At 35.8% G+C, this 13,250-nt stretch overlaps 1 pseudogene; it reads left to right on the top strand.

Moving 5' to 3' along the window:
• The first annotated feature begins 10,675 nt into the window (after positions 1 to 10,675).
• Positions 10,676 to 12,804, top strand: LOC149558965 (L-type lectin-domain containing receptor kinase IX.1 pseudogene; annotated as a pseudogene).
• Positions 12,805 to 13,250: the final 446 nt, after the last annotated feature.

Genomic DNA, 13,250 nt, shown 5'->3' with positions numbered 1-13,250 from the left:
TCAAGCACCTTGGTGAAGGAGATGCTAGGTGCTAAGTTGTTGATATGTTGTTGGAACTCCTCTAATCTGTCAAGCCCATGAGGCCAACATACATTAGTATCATCAACAAAATGCTTCCACCACTTAGGTTGAAGATGGAACGATCGGAGGGCCAATTCTTCAAAATGTTCCTTATAAAGGTTGGCAATGATCGGGGAGAGAGGGGAACCCATGGCCACACCATCAACTTGCTCATATATGACCCCTTGGAAGGAGAAGAAAGTGGATCGAAGGCACAACTCAACTAAACTTGCAATCTCTGTGTTGGTCTTACACTTCACGATTTTGATTGAATCGAGAATTGGGACCTTAGTGAAGAGAGAGACGACATCAAAACTCACCAAGACATCATTACTATCGAGATGAGCATCCTTGATGAATTTGATAAAGTGTGTCGAGTCTTTGACAAAGGAAATAGATTTTTCGGCCAAGGGAGAGATTAATTTGGCAAGATGGGTAGCAAGAGGGTATGTGGGGGAGCCTATGGTGTCAACAATCAGTATCAGGGGGATAACCTCCTTGTGAATTATTGGGACACCATAGATGCGCAGGGTGACTTCTCTAGAAGGGATTAACCTCTTTTTGATGTTAGCATCAAAGGATGATGCCAAGACACTGGCTTTGACACTAGTATGGTGGAACATGATGCAAGATGATAGAGTAGAATTAGGGAAGAAGAAGATTGTGTCTAGGGATAGGGTGAAAGTTTGATTAAGGGCACAATTGCTACCCAAAGATAATGAGATTCACATTTATCAGAGGTTTCCAAACCTAAGGAAGAGGGACCTTATAATGAGTGCTTATACTAAAGAGTTCAATAAGATAAGCCTAAGAGTAAGAATATGAGAGGAAGATGTGGATAGAGAGGCTAGGTACCTTAATGGGCTGAGAGAAGGGATACAAGATAAAATTAACATGATGGCTCCTCACAGTATGTATAAGTGTTTTTAGTTAGCCTTAAGCATAGAAGATAAGGAAAAGAGGAGATATGATTCGCAAAAAATAGGCAGAGGTAACAAAGGTCTCAGAGGTAAGGAAGACATTAGTAGAGGATAACGACTAGGTAGGGTAGAGGAGACTTATACTAATGATAGTTATGGAGGTAATCAGAATAAAAGCATATTTTAGATAGGGGAATATAGAGGAAGAGGACCACCTAGAGGTAGGTTCCAATCCCATGGTAGAAGCAGTACTATTTTACTGATAGATGCTATAATTATGATCAAGTGGTCCATACTAATGGCAGATGTCTTGAGAATGCTTCCTCTTTATCCATGGGAGAAAGGATAACACAATTACTAGAAGAAGATGACACTCAAAATGTCACATCACCTATTTCCAAAGCAAGACTAGTATTGGATGGTGTGAACTTAATGTTGAGAAGGAATTTGTTGAATGTACCAATGCAATAAAGCCACCTCAGATGAAAAGCTTGTTCATGACAACTTTCAGGGCACATGGAAAGATTTATAGTGTGATAGTGGACTCTAGCTCAAATTTGAGTATAGTATCAATAGAGATGGTAGATATGTTGAACCTCAAGAGAGTACCCCACACCACTCCTTGTAAGGTATCATAGTTGAATAAGGGCCAACAAATACTAGTGGATGCAAAAACATTTATCAAATTTGAGATAGGGATACAAGGACAAGGTGTTATGTGACATAATTCCTATGGATGCTTATCATCTCTTGTGAGGGCATCAATGGCAGTATGATGTGAAGTTTATACATTATGGGGAGCATAATAGTTATGTGATTACCAAGCAAGGCAAGAAGTTTCAAATGGAACCTTTGTCTAAACCTAAGGAGGAGAAACATGTGGGGGTAAGTGTGATGTTATTGAGTGGGAAGGAGTTTATAAAGGTTATGAAGAAAGAGAAAGGAGTATGTCATGCAATAGTGGTAAGGCCTAGAAAAGAGACTAAAGAGAAAGTCCAAGTGCCTCAAGAAGTGTAGAAGTTGTTAGAAAGGTAACATGAAGTAGTAGATAATGGGCTACCTAATGCATTGCCACCAACGAGAGAGGTAATTCATCAAATAGATTTTATATTAAGGGGAAATTTACCTAACAAGGTAGCCTCTAAGATGACTCCAAATCAAAATGCTGAAATTGTAAAGCAAATACAAGATTTGTTGGAAAAAGGTGTAATAAGGAAGAGCTTGAGCCCTTATGTTTTACCAACTATCCTTGCAAATAAGAAGGATAAAAAATGGAGGATGTGTACTAACTCTATGGTAATAAACAAGATCACCATCAGATATAGATTCCCTATGCCAAGAATTGAGGATTTGCTAGATAATTTGGGAGGCTCTTGCTACATCTCTAAGGTGGATTTCAAGTCAAGATACCACCAAATTGGAGTTAGGGGCATAGTGATGAATGGAAGATAGCCTTCAAAACTAATGAAGGGTTATATGAGTGGATATTAATGCCCTTTGGCTTGACAAATGCCCCAAGTACCTTCATGAGACTAATTTATGAGGTGCTAGTAGATTTTATAGGTAAGTATTTTATTGTGTATTTGGATAGCCTTTTAATCTTTAGTAGGTCCAAAGAGGAGCATATGAAACACTTAGATATTTTCTTGAGGAGGCTACATTGAGAGAAGCTAATGATCAATCAAGACAGGTGTGAGTTCCTAAAATCTGAATTATTATATCTTAGGTTTTTTGTTTCCAATGGATGTATTGAATTGGATATAACTACATCAAGTCAATATTAGAATGGCTAACACCTAAATGCATAGGATATGTTAAGATTTTTCATGGGTTGGCATCTTATTATACGAAGTTTGTGAGAGGATAAAGTCATGTATGTGTAACTATCCTCAACACTATTAAGGTAGGTATCACATATCAATTTAAATGGACAAAGGTGGAAAACAAAAGATTTGATCTTTTGAAAAAGAGGATTGCATCCTTACCTACCTTAAGTTTTCCATCCTTCAATCAACTCTTTATTGTAGAGTGTGATGCTAGTAAACTAGCCATAGGACCAGTACTAAGTCAAGAAGGATACCATATAGCATTTTTCTCTAAAAAGTTGAATGAGGCAAAATAAAGGTACTCTACTTATGACCTTGAATTATATGGAATAGTCCAAGCATTGAAAAAGTTGAGGCACTATCTCCTACCAAAGGAATTTTTGGTATACACAAACAACCATGCTCTTAGCTTCTCGAATGGGCAAAAGAAACTAAATTAGAGACATGTCAAGTGGGTGGAATATTTGTAGGCATTCACTTTTGTGATCAAGAACAAGAAAGGTTGTAGATAATCTTAGTAGGATATTCCTAGCCATACATGAGATCCAATTGTAGAGTGTGCAAATTGAAGATCTAAGAGACCTTTATAAGGAGGATAAGGACTTCAAATAAGCCTATGAGGTATATGAGAAATTTAAAAAAGGTTTTAAAGTAGACTTTACTAATTACATATTGTAGGAAGGTTTATTGTTCAAATCACAACTATTGTGCATTCCTCAATGTTCCATGAGGCATAACATAATTAAGGAAAAATGTCAAGGTAGATTGAGGTGATACTTTGGAGTGGACAAGACCCTTGAACAAGTCATTAGGTACTATCATTAGCCTAGGTTGTAAACTGATGTAAGAAGGTTTTTGGAGCAATTTTATGTATATCAAAGGACCAAATGACATAGAAACAATTTTGGCTTATACCAACCACTCACCATACCACAAAGACCATGGTAGTGTTTTAGTATGGATTTTGTTTTAGGACTCCCTAAGACACCTAGAGGGCATGACAGTGTATTTGTGGTTGTGGATCATTTTAGCAAGATGGCACACTTCATCACATGAAAGAAAACAAATGATGCTTCACATATAGAAACCTATTCTTTCAAGATATAGTGAGAATCCATGGTTTGCCACTCAACATAGTGAGTGATAGGGACAATAAATTCATAGGGCATTTTTGGAGAACCCTTTGGAAGATGCTAGGACCCAATTTTTCCTTTTCTTTACTTACCATCCTCAGTTTGATGGTAAAACTAAGGTAGTGAAAAGGTCTTTAGGTAACCTATTAAGGTGTTTGACTAAATAGTATTGTCAACCATGGGATCATATCATAGGGTGGATATAGTATACTTATAATGACTCCATTAACAGGAGCATTGGAAAGAGCCTATTTAAAATTGTGTATGGGACTCATCCTAGGGGAATTTTGAAGTTGATGGACCTCATTTTACATGAAAAAATGAGTTCACAAGGAGAGTCATTTGTACAATAGATGAAAGATTTGCATGAGCAAGCTAGGAAGACATTGCAAAATCAAGTGGAAAAGTAGAAGACAAGGGAAGATAAAACAAGAATATACTTGTATTTTAAGGTGGGATCTTTGGTAACTTCTTATCTCAGGAAAGAGAGACTAGCAATGGGGCACCCAACCAAGTTGTTGATAAAGAAGATAGGACCTCTGAAAATCTTTTATAAGTTTGGGAACAATGTTTATGAAGTTGAACTTCCTCCTGACTTAGGGATATCACCTATTTTCAATGTATATAACTTGTGTCCCTACAAAGGTACTCATGTTGGTATTGATTAACACACTCTTGCAGACTTGGAAGGGGTAGATTGGGTTCAAGGCTTTCCAAATCCCTAACCTTTGCAACTAGACAATATAGTAGATTCTAAGGTGATCGAGAAGACTAGGAATGGAACCTACAAGACCTACTTGGTGAAATGGAAGGGACTACCATATTTTGAATCCACTTGGATGGCTAATGCAGACATACTAAAGCATGGGGTCACCATTGAAGACCTCCTAATTCAAGGGACTTGAGTTCTTTGTCCCAAGGGAGTATGTTGCAGGGCACCTCCCTAATTTTTTTTTTTGGAGTGTTAGGGGTTGGGTAAATGTGTGCATATTTTTAATAATCTCTAAGAGTTCTTTGAAGTACAACTAGTCCAAATGAAAGAGCCAAATTGCTCATTAGGTCCTAGGTTGCTCAAAAATTGCTCGATGAGCTAAAAGTTTCTCAATAGGTCAAATATTATTAGGAGTAGGAAACTAAGGTGTTTGATTTCCTAAATAGGTCCTAGCTGTCTTATCCAAGGTCCTAGAAAGGTTCTAGGTGGACCCATTTTACCAAAAGTGGTATAAAGCGAAAATTGCTCAAAAGTTGCAAAGTTGCTCAAAAAGTTGCTTGAGCAACTTTTGCAATTTTTACAATAAATTATAGTTAGTGGTTTTGAAGGTTGTAACTACCCATTCTCAGGTATATCAGCATGGAGGATCACATTTTGAAAGGTTGGAAGGTTTTGATTTAGATTATGAACATGTGGACTTGTTCTATAGACAGTTTTATGGGTTTTACATAATTTTGATAGTATTTAATGCCTTAGTATGGCTATGCATGGATTGAAACATGATATATGACTTATTTTTCTTTTAGAGTAATATTTTCTTTTTCTTTCCCATATTTACACTTGGATTGAATTCATTAGATAAGCAAATTGTATCATTTTCTTGCCGACTGGTCTAAGAACTTCCACCATAGGGTTTATTCAACAAATATGGCTCTAACCTAATCATCCATAGTGGAAAACGGACGAAACCTTGTGGGATGATAGGTTAAATATTTTAAATAATTTTTTATATTTTTTTTGCATTTTTTATGTTTGGTTACCTTGTCATGGTTTGATTCCCTAGGCTAACTGTTGAAAGTAAGTGAGCGATCATAGTTTTGAAAAGTTGTTGCAAAGCACACCCATCATTATGTTGGGTAAAAATAATGGATTTCTTAGAATCCTTATGATGCTACCTTGGATTTTAAAGTGGATTGAAGGTTGGATTGACGTTTGAAGAGATTTATAGGTTTTCAAGTGCTTGCTAGTTTGGAGGCCTAAAAGATAGGCTAGAAACTAGGGCTTAAAGGAAAGTAGGGTTGTGTGTGTTTTGTATCTCTAAAAAATTGGAATTTTGGAGTACTAGGTGATATATTTTAGATTCATAAGGTTTTTCATGGGGATGTTTGGAAGAAATTAGAGTAATGACATAAAACAAGGTTATTAGACCTAGAAGCTAACAGGCCTAATTAGCCCTAATTGAAGAGAGTGAGCTTTCTTTGGTTCTTGTTGTGACCATGGGTATTGAATAAGGTCAGGGAGATTATGGAGGATATCTAAAACATCATTAGATTCTAAGATATTGGAAGAGAAAGATCCTAAGCAAGGGTTAGGGTTCTAAGGGAAGGAAGGGCTAGTGGGACTAGTGTCTAAAAAGTAAGAATAAAGCTACACTAAACCAACTATTCCTAGGAGGAAAGTCGGGGAAGAGTCTTGGAGACTTAGATTGGTGGAAGGATTAAGAAACAAGAAGAATTGGATGATTCAAGGTTTTCAACCTCAGCTAGTAGTGGTTATTGGATAGAACCCTAGACCCTTTACATCATAGATGATTGATACTTCTACTACAGGGGAGTATTTATGATTGAGATAAATCATTAAGGACTCTTGGTATATGTATTTAATAGTGTCTTTGGACATTGGATCTTGAAAAAAATATTTTGGAGGTGATTGAACTTAAAGAACTGACATAATGACAACTTTTTCATTGGTGTCCATGGGGGAGACAATATCATGTGTAAAACATCATTTATGGGAGAGATGGTAAATGAAAAAAGATTTTGATATCAATAGAGGAGAATATTTATAAGAGATTTACTGATGTATGAGGAAGATTAACACCTTCCTTGTGCAAATTGGTTACTATATGTTTGCATTCATGGGTAGCATCAATGGGGGATAAAAGGTAGACAAGGAAGAAATATATTTGGTATTCACGAAACTTATATGTTTTTCATTTATATTTCCATCAATGCCAAGGGCAGAGATTGTTAGAATGAGTGATAATGTTATTCATATGAATGATTATGTTAGCATTGCTAGAGATCTAATTAATTGGTAATGAGTTCCATTCATGACGTTATTTTTCATTGATGGCAACATAGTTATCATTCTACAAAGATTGCTAGAGTTATAGAGGTAGAAGTGTTTTGCATAGTTTGGAAAAAGGGGAAGATTGATTGCTAGAAATATAATTTAGTGTTTATGTGTTTCATTCATGAATGTGTTTGTCATTGATCACAACATAGTTATCATTATGTGAAGATTTCCAGAGTTACATAGGAAGAAGTATTTTTCTTTGTTTCTAGATTAAAGATAAGCTTATGTGAACTTGAGGATATGTTCTACATTACTTCTAGAGGGTAAAACTAAAAGAGCATATGAAAATATGAAGACTAGGTAGAGTTATGAGGGTTTTAATGAAGGAAGCTTTCAAACAACATTTTAAAAAAATGGGTACTACTACTTTTAGTTTATCTCCTAAAAGAGATGGAATATGGTTGAGTGAGCTTACAAGGATTCTGACTACATGTCAGCTATGCCATGGCTTAGAGGGCATAATCAAATGAGCAACGTGTGAAAACTTATGAAGACTATAAGCTAAAAAAATTTTCTTGTAATCTTGGATAAACTGTAAAATAGTAATGCAATTTATAGTATAATATCTTAAGATGGCTCTATATTATTATTGTAAGCTTAGAAATCATCTAGGCTGATTCAATAATTTTTATTAGGACTTCGTATAAAGGAATATCTTTTTCCTTGATCGATAATATAACATGTATTTATGTGAATAGATTAGTAATGTGAAAATTGGATATGTGAATAAGTAAGGAGCAGAGAAAAGGTTGAGTTTGATGGTATTGCTAGAACATCAAAGGAACTATATTTGGAAAAGCTAAGTTACTAGAGTTGAATAATTCATTATTGATATATCTTTATTTTTATTATTCAATAATGATCGTACTAAAGTTCTTTGGGAAATGGGTCCAGTTGACTTCCTATCAACTCCTAACAAGGTTGGAATCTCCTCAGAAGGAATTACTAGGCTCTACCCTTTCAAAAGGAAATTTTATGTCAGTACATCATCTTGTGAGCATTATTCCCATCAAGGTTTTTGCTCTGATAAATGGTCTCCCTAGTTAACATATTTGGTGTTATTATGTATGAATATCTTTCTATGGTTGTTGCATCCATTGTTTACATGTTTCAGAATTATTAAAGATAATATAGAGTTATTTTAAGAGTAGTATTAATAGCTTGCTTAGATTTTTTGATAAATTTACATCAATACACTTCATTTTCTAAGAGAAGTGAGAGAAATAAAAATCTTTATTTATAGCATTACTCTCTTCTCATAAATATATTATTGTCTCATATTCGTGTATGGTACTAGAATCATTGATATTTTATGTTTTAAATGTTTATAATGTATATGTCCCATTAGAATAAATCACATGAACCTAGGATTAACATTCTTATAATCTAGCTATATATATTATCAGTAGTCAAATAAATGCACTTTTATGTTAACTATTTAGTTTTTATTCGATGTAAATAGAAAATGTAATCTACATGCATATCAAAGTTAGGGAACAATAGGAATTGATCTAGCATGAAATATGTGCTTAATATCACACTAGGGATATCTCTTAATCCTTCATTTTTAGCCAAGGAGGTTTGAACCTTAATCTTAGGATCACATATCAAATTTGTATATATGTATATAAAATTTTAATCACAAGAAACAAACCTTTAAATAAATAAATAAACATACAGTTTTTACATTCAATTTTTTTTCTCTTAGTCGAAGAGTCAACGATGAATTTTCTCGATATCATGCCCTGGGCTTAAAGGATATCAATTAGTCCTTGAAAATTATTTTAGGAGTCTTTAAGTCTTGGATTAAAGTCTTGGTATCATTTAGCTTATGGGACCAAGAAGAACAAGTAAAAAATTATCTAAATGTGAGTTGTTTCTATATTTTCTTAAAATCGCTTTTCATTATCTTAGAATATCAAATTAATAGTAGAGTTTTATGGTCAATAAAAAAATTGAACCTTGGTTTGCAAGTTGCAACATGGCATGACTCCCCTTAATGAAAACTCAATGAAAAAAAATTAATGCCTTCTATGTGTTTGATAATTTGATAATATTAATTCTAAAACTAAATTCATTATATAAATATATTGAATGATAAAATAAATTAATTAAATCATAAAGTTTGTGTTGTTCATGTGGTAATGAAAACCTTGACCAAACCTACATAGTTAATCCAAATAAAAAATTAAAAAATCACCAAGGGATGCCAACACATTGTCATCAATTCTTCATGGAAGGTGGATCACCTATTGATATCCATACTCAATATAGAAGGGGTCTAAAGTTTGTAAAATATGCACTAATTAATTGAGGAAAAAATATTAACTATACAACTAGCTTTTGTCAAAATTAATAGGATAGATATAAAAAAGATCATGAAGATAAAAATGAGAATTTATTTCTTGGTCCCATAAGCTATTTAGTCTCATGGAAATTACCAAAATATTCCATTAATTCATTCATTCATCAATGACACTATAACAAAAATATTTAGATGACCATGGTTTGTTAGCCCCTATACACCCTACACTTAAGTTTACATTCTCTCCTTTCAAAGACATAGATGTTGCAAATCATGCCAAAAGTGAACTCTAGTAAAACGAAGGGAACAACTTACATCACACCATAAATCAAGTAGTGTGTAGGAGAGTGGTTGGGGCTCAACAACAACTTTGACCTATTTACAATAGGACAACTCCTCTCATTTTAGTAATCTTTTTCAGACCCATTTCAATTCTCATTGTTGGGAGTGAAGTTTACTAAATTATTATAGAGAGAGTGTTCCTTTCTTCTTGGTGTCTTTCATCTTCAATTGAAACTTATGGATGTTTCTAGAAGATTTCTTGATTTGCTTAACACAACAATGTATAATGGTCCATTCTTTCAGATGGTTGTTGTGGAATTTGATAAATAAAAAATCAATAAAATCTTGATGAAAATCATATAAAGATTGATCTCAATATAATTATTTCAAATTTCAATTTCTTGTTTAACAACTTAATTTTATATATTAACCTTTTTAATAAAAGTCATAAAAATCAAAGAAAAATGAATACTTAATGAATCTAAGTACTAATTATGTTTCATCCTAATTTAAATCTACAACTATAACACTTGTCTCCAAAGGTAAAAGAGAATGTACAACTAAATCTATATCTATGAAATCATTAACTTTGTAAATGTATTTGTATTCTTGTCGTTTATTTCTATGTAGAAAAATCATTTTAAAAATATCGATTTAGAACTTTTAGAGTGCACCAAGGTCATTCTAGCAAAATTCTTAAAATAAAATAAAAAATAAAAAATTTAAAAGTTATTTCAGAATTTCGATTCATACGGATACAAAAGACAAACTAATAATATAGAAGTGAAAATTAGAAAGTGTATGATATCGAGACAATTGGGGAGCACGTTTGGCTGGCTTAAAAATTGTCTATCCGTGTAAGAAGAGGGAAATGCAACGCCACACCAAAAACCGTATCGAATTTTAACGTTTGTATGGGTTTAGGTCGTTTTTCCAAACGGCGAGATATCCAAATCATTTTTCTTTTTAATTTTTGTGCTCTACACACGTCCACGAAGACCTCGATGTGACCTTTCCATCGAAGGCCCTTCAAAACTAACAAATCACATGATCTAAGACCCTGTAAAACAGATCATCAGATGGCCAATCTTTGTCGGCCTGTACCTGCTCTCCTTTTATTTTGCTTCGTTGCTTCTTTATTTTTATCCACGCACTCGGCAAGTGTTAGCTTTAACTTCCCTCCTATGACAGATATAGGAAGAGAACATGATGCCCAATATGTAGAGGACCTTCGAGGAGGCATGCTGCAGCTTACCAAAACTGAAGAATCGGATGGCAGCTATGGCTGGGCATTTTATAATAAATCCATTCCCCTATGGGACAGATCCTCTCGGGCTATGGCTAATTTTTCTACCCATTTCCAATTCGTTATTAGCATGAACAACAAAATTTACGACAATCATGGAGACAGATCCTCTCGGGCTATGGCTAATTTTTCTACCCATTTCCAATTCGTTATTAGCATGAACAACAAAATTTACGACAATCATGGAGACGGACTTGCTTTCTTCTTGGCACCTTTCGACTTGGAGCAACCAGAGAACGCTTCAGGCGGAGGTTTCGGCTTATTCAATGTGAAAACCTATAATGGATCTCCCCGTCCCATGGTTGCCGTAGAGTTTGACACTTACAACAACGAAATGGATCCCGATAACAATCATGTGGGGATTGATATCAATAGTATTTACTCGAAGTTGACTGTTTCTCTTAACAACCCCAGACTATTCAATACCTCTTGCTACCCGTATCTCTTCAATGGTAAACCATGGGATGCCTGGGTGGATTATGACGGTGTAGAAAAGAGTTTGCGTGTCTTTCTCTCTTATAATCCAAACAACACCAATGTTTCTTATAAACCCAAAAGCCCTTTGTTTAACTATACAATAGATCTGCGCGACTGTCTACCAGAAAACATCAAGGTTGGCTTGTCGGCTTCCACAGGAGCTTTCACGGAGACGCACACTATGAGAGTTTGGAATTTTTCTTCTAACCATTCGTGGGAAGTCCGAGCTGCTGTGGATGGATTTACAAATCACGATAAGAGAAGATTCCTTGTCCAAGTTTTTTTAATATGTGTGTTGTTCGTTGTTGTGGTGTTATGTGGCTTTATAGTACTTAGGTAGTTGCAGTATTTAAGAAAAAGCAAAAGAGGAGGCGAGGGGAGGGAAGAAAGCGATCCAGAGCTGGACGAATGCTGTCCTCATGGCACCCGAAGCTTTTCCTACGCCGATCTCAGTACCGCGACAGGAAATTTCTGCGAGAAAGAAAAGCTTGGGCATGGCGGCTTCGGCAGCGTCTACAAAGGCATTCTGCCCGTCACCGGGGAGGCGGTGGCTGTAAAAAGAATAGCGCAAGGTTCGAGACAAGGAAGAAAGGAGTATGTTTCCGAAATTCAAACGATCAGCAGGCTGAGACACCGTAACCTTGTGCGGCTCTTAGGATGGTGCCATCAAAAGGGAGACTTGCTTCTTGTCTACGAATATTTGCAAAATGGGAGTCTGGATAAACACATTTTTCGGAAGGAGAAGGATACTCTGCAGTGGGACCAAAGATACAGTATCTCCTGTGACATAGCGTCTGCTCTTGTTTATCTCCACGAAGAATGGGACCAGCGTGTTGTACATCGAGACGTCAAGGCCAGCAACGTAATGTTAGATTCCAATTTTAATGCCAAGTTGGGAGATTTTGGTTTGGCGAGACTGATGGAGCGTGATCAGGCGTCTTCTCATACGACCGTGGTGGCCGGCACGCGGGGGTATGTAGCTCCAGAGTGCTATATAACTGGGAAGACCAGTCCAGAGGCTGATGTGTACAGCTTTGGGGCGGTCACTCTGGAAATCGCCTGCGGAAGGCGGCCAGTTGATCACAGCCTTGATGAACACAATTACCGACTGGTAGGTGGGTTTGGGATTTGTACGGAAAAGGAAAGGCACTGGATGCAGCAGATGAGAAACTCGGCGGAAATTTCAATGCAGAGGAGATGGAGCGACTGATTGTTGTGGGGCTGCTGTGCTCTAATCTCGATTCAACGTCAAGGCCCAAAATGAGAGAGGTGATAAAGATATTGAAAAGTGAAGTTGGACTGCCACACGTTCCTTCAGATTTGCCGATAGCTGTGTACAGCCAGCATACTTCGCTTAAAAAGAGTTCAGGCTTGTCGAGCTCTGTGGTGCTTTCTTTCCCGGGTGTCGTTGAACCCATTATGTAGTGAGTTCACTGGTCGTCAGTGCGCTGGTTTTGTTTTCTTGCGATTGCAAATAGCTTTGAAAATCTGTCATCGAGCACCTACATTTTACGACTAGCCTTGTCAATTTAGACTATATCAAATTGAAGTGGGTATCCTGAATGGAAATTTCATGTTTTAAATCTGTGTTTGGAAAAAACCAAAAAAATAAGGCAAAGATAAACAAATATACAGAAATAAAACTTTGCTTTATTGCCTTAGTGCCTTGCTGAAATACATTACATAAGTCTCCATTTATAGAGGTCTGAGAACTCTCTAGAAAAGAAAATACAATTATTACACATGTTATAATATATTATAATATTGCATAGAATTAACTATGGGCAGCTATGTAAAGTGGCTGGAACAATTACTCTGGACTGTGGGTGGTTGCCAGAAATTAATACCGCCAACACTCCTCCTTAATATCT

This window comes from Cupressus sempervirens, chromosome 5 (genome assembly GCF_028749045.1).
Source record: "Cupressus sempervirens isolate cs-2001-9-10 chromosome 5, ASM2874904v1, whole genome shotgun sequence".
NCBI lineage: Eukaryota > Viridiplantae > Streptophyta > Pinopsida > Cupressales > Cupressaceae > Cupressus > Cupressus sempervirens.
The sequence above is the reverse complement of the archived record's forward strand: the minus strand, read 5'-3'. Positions and strand labels throughout refer to the sequence as shown.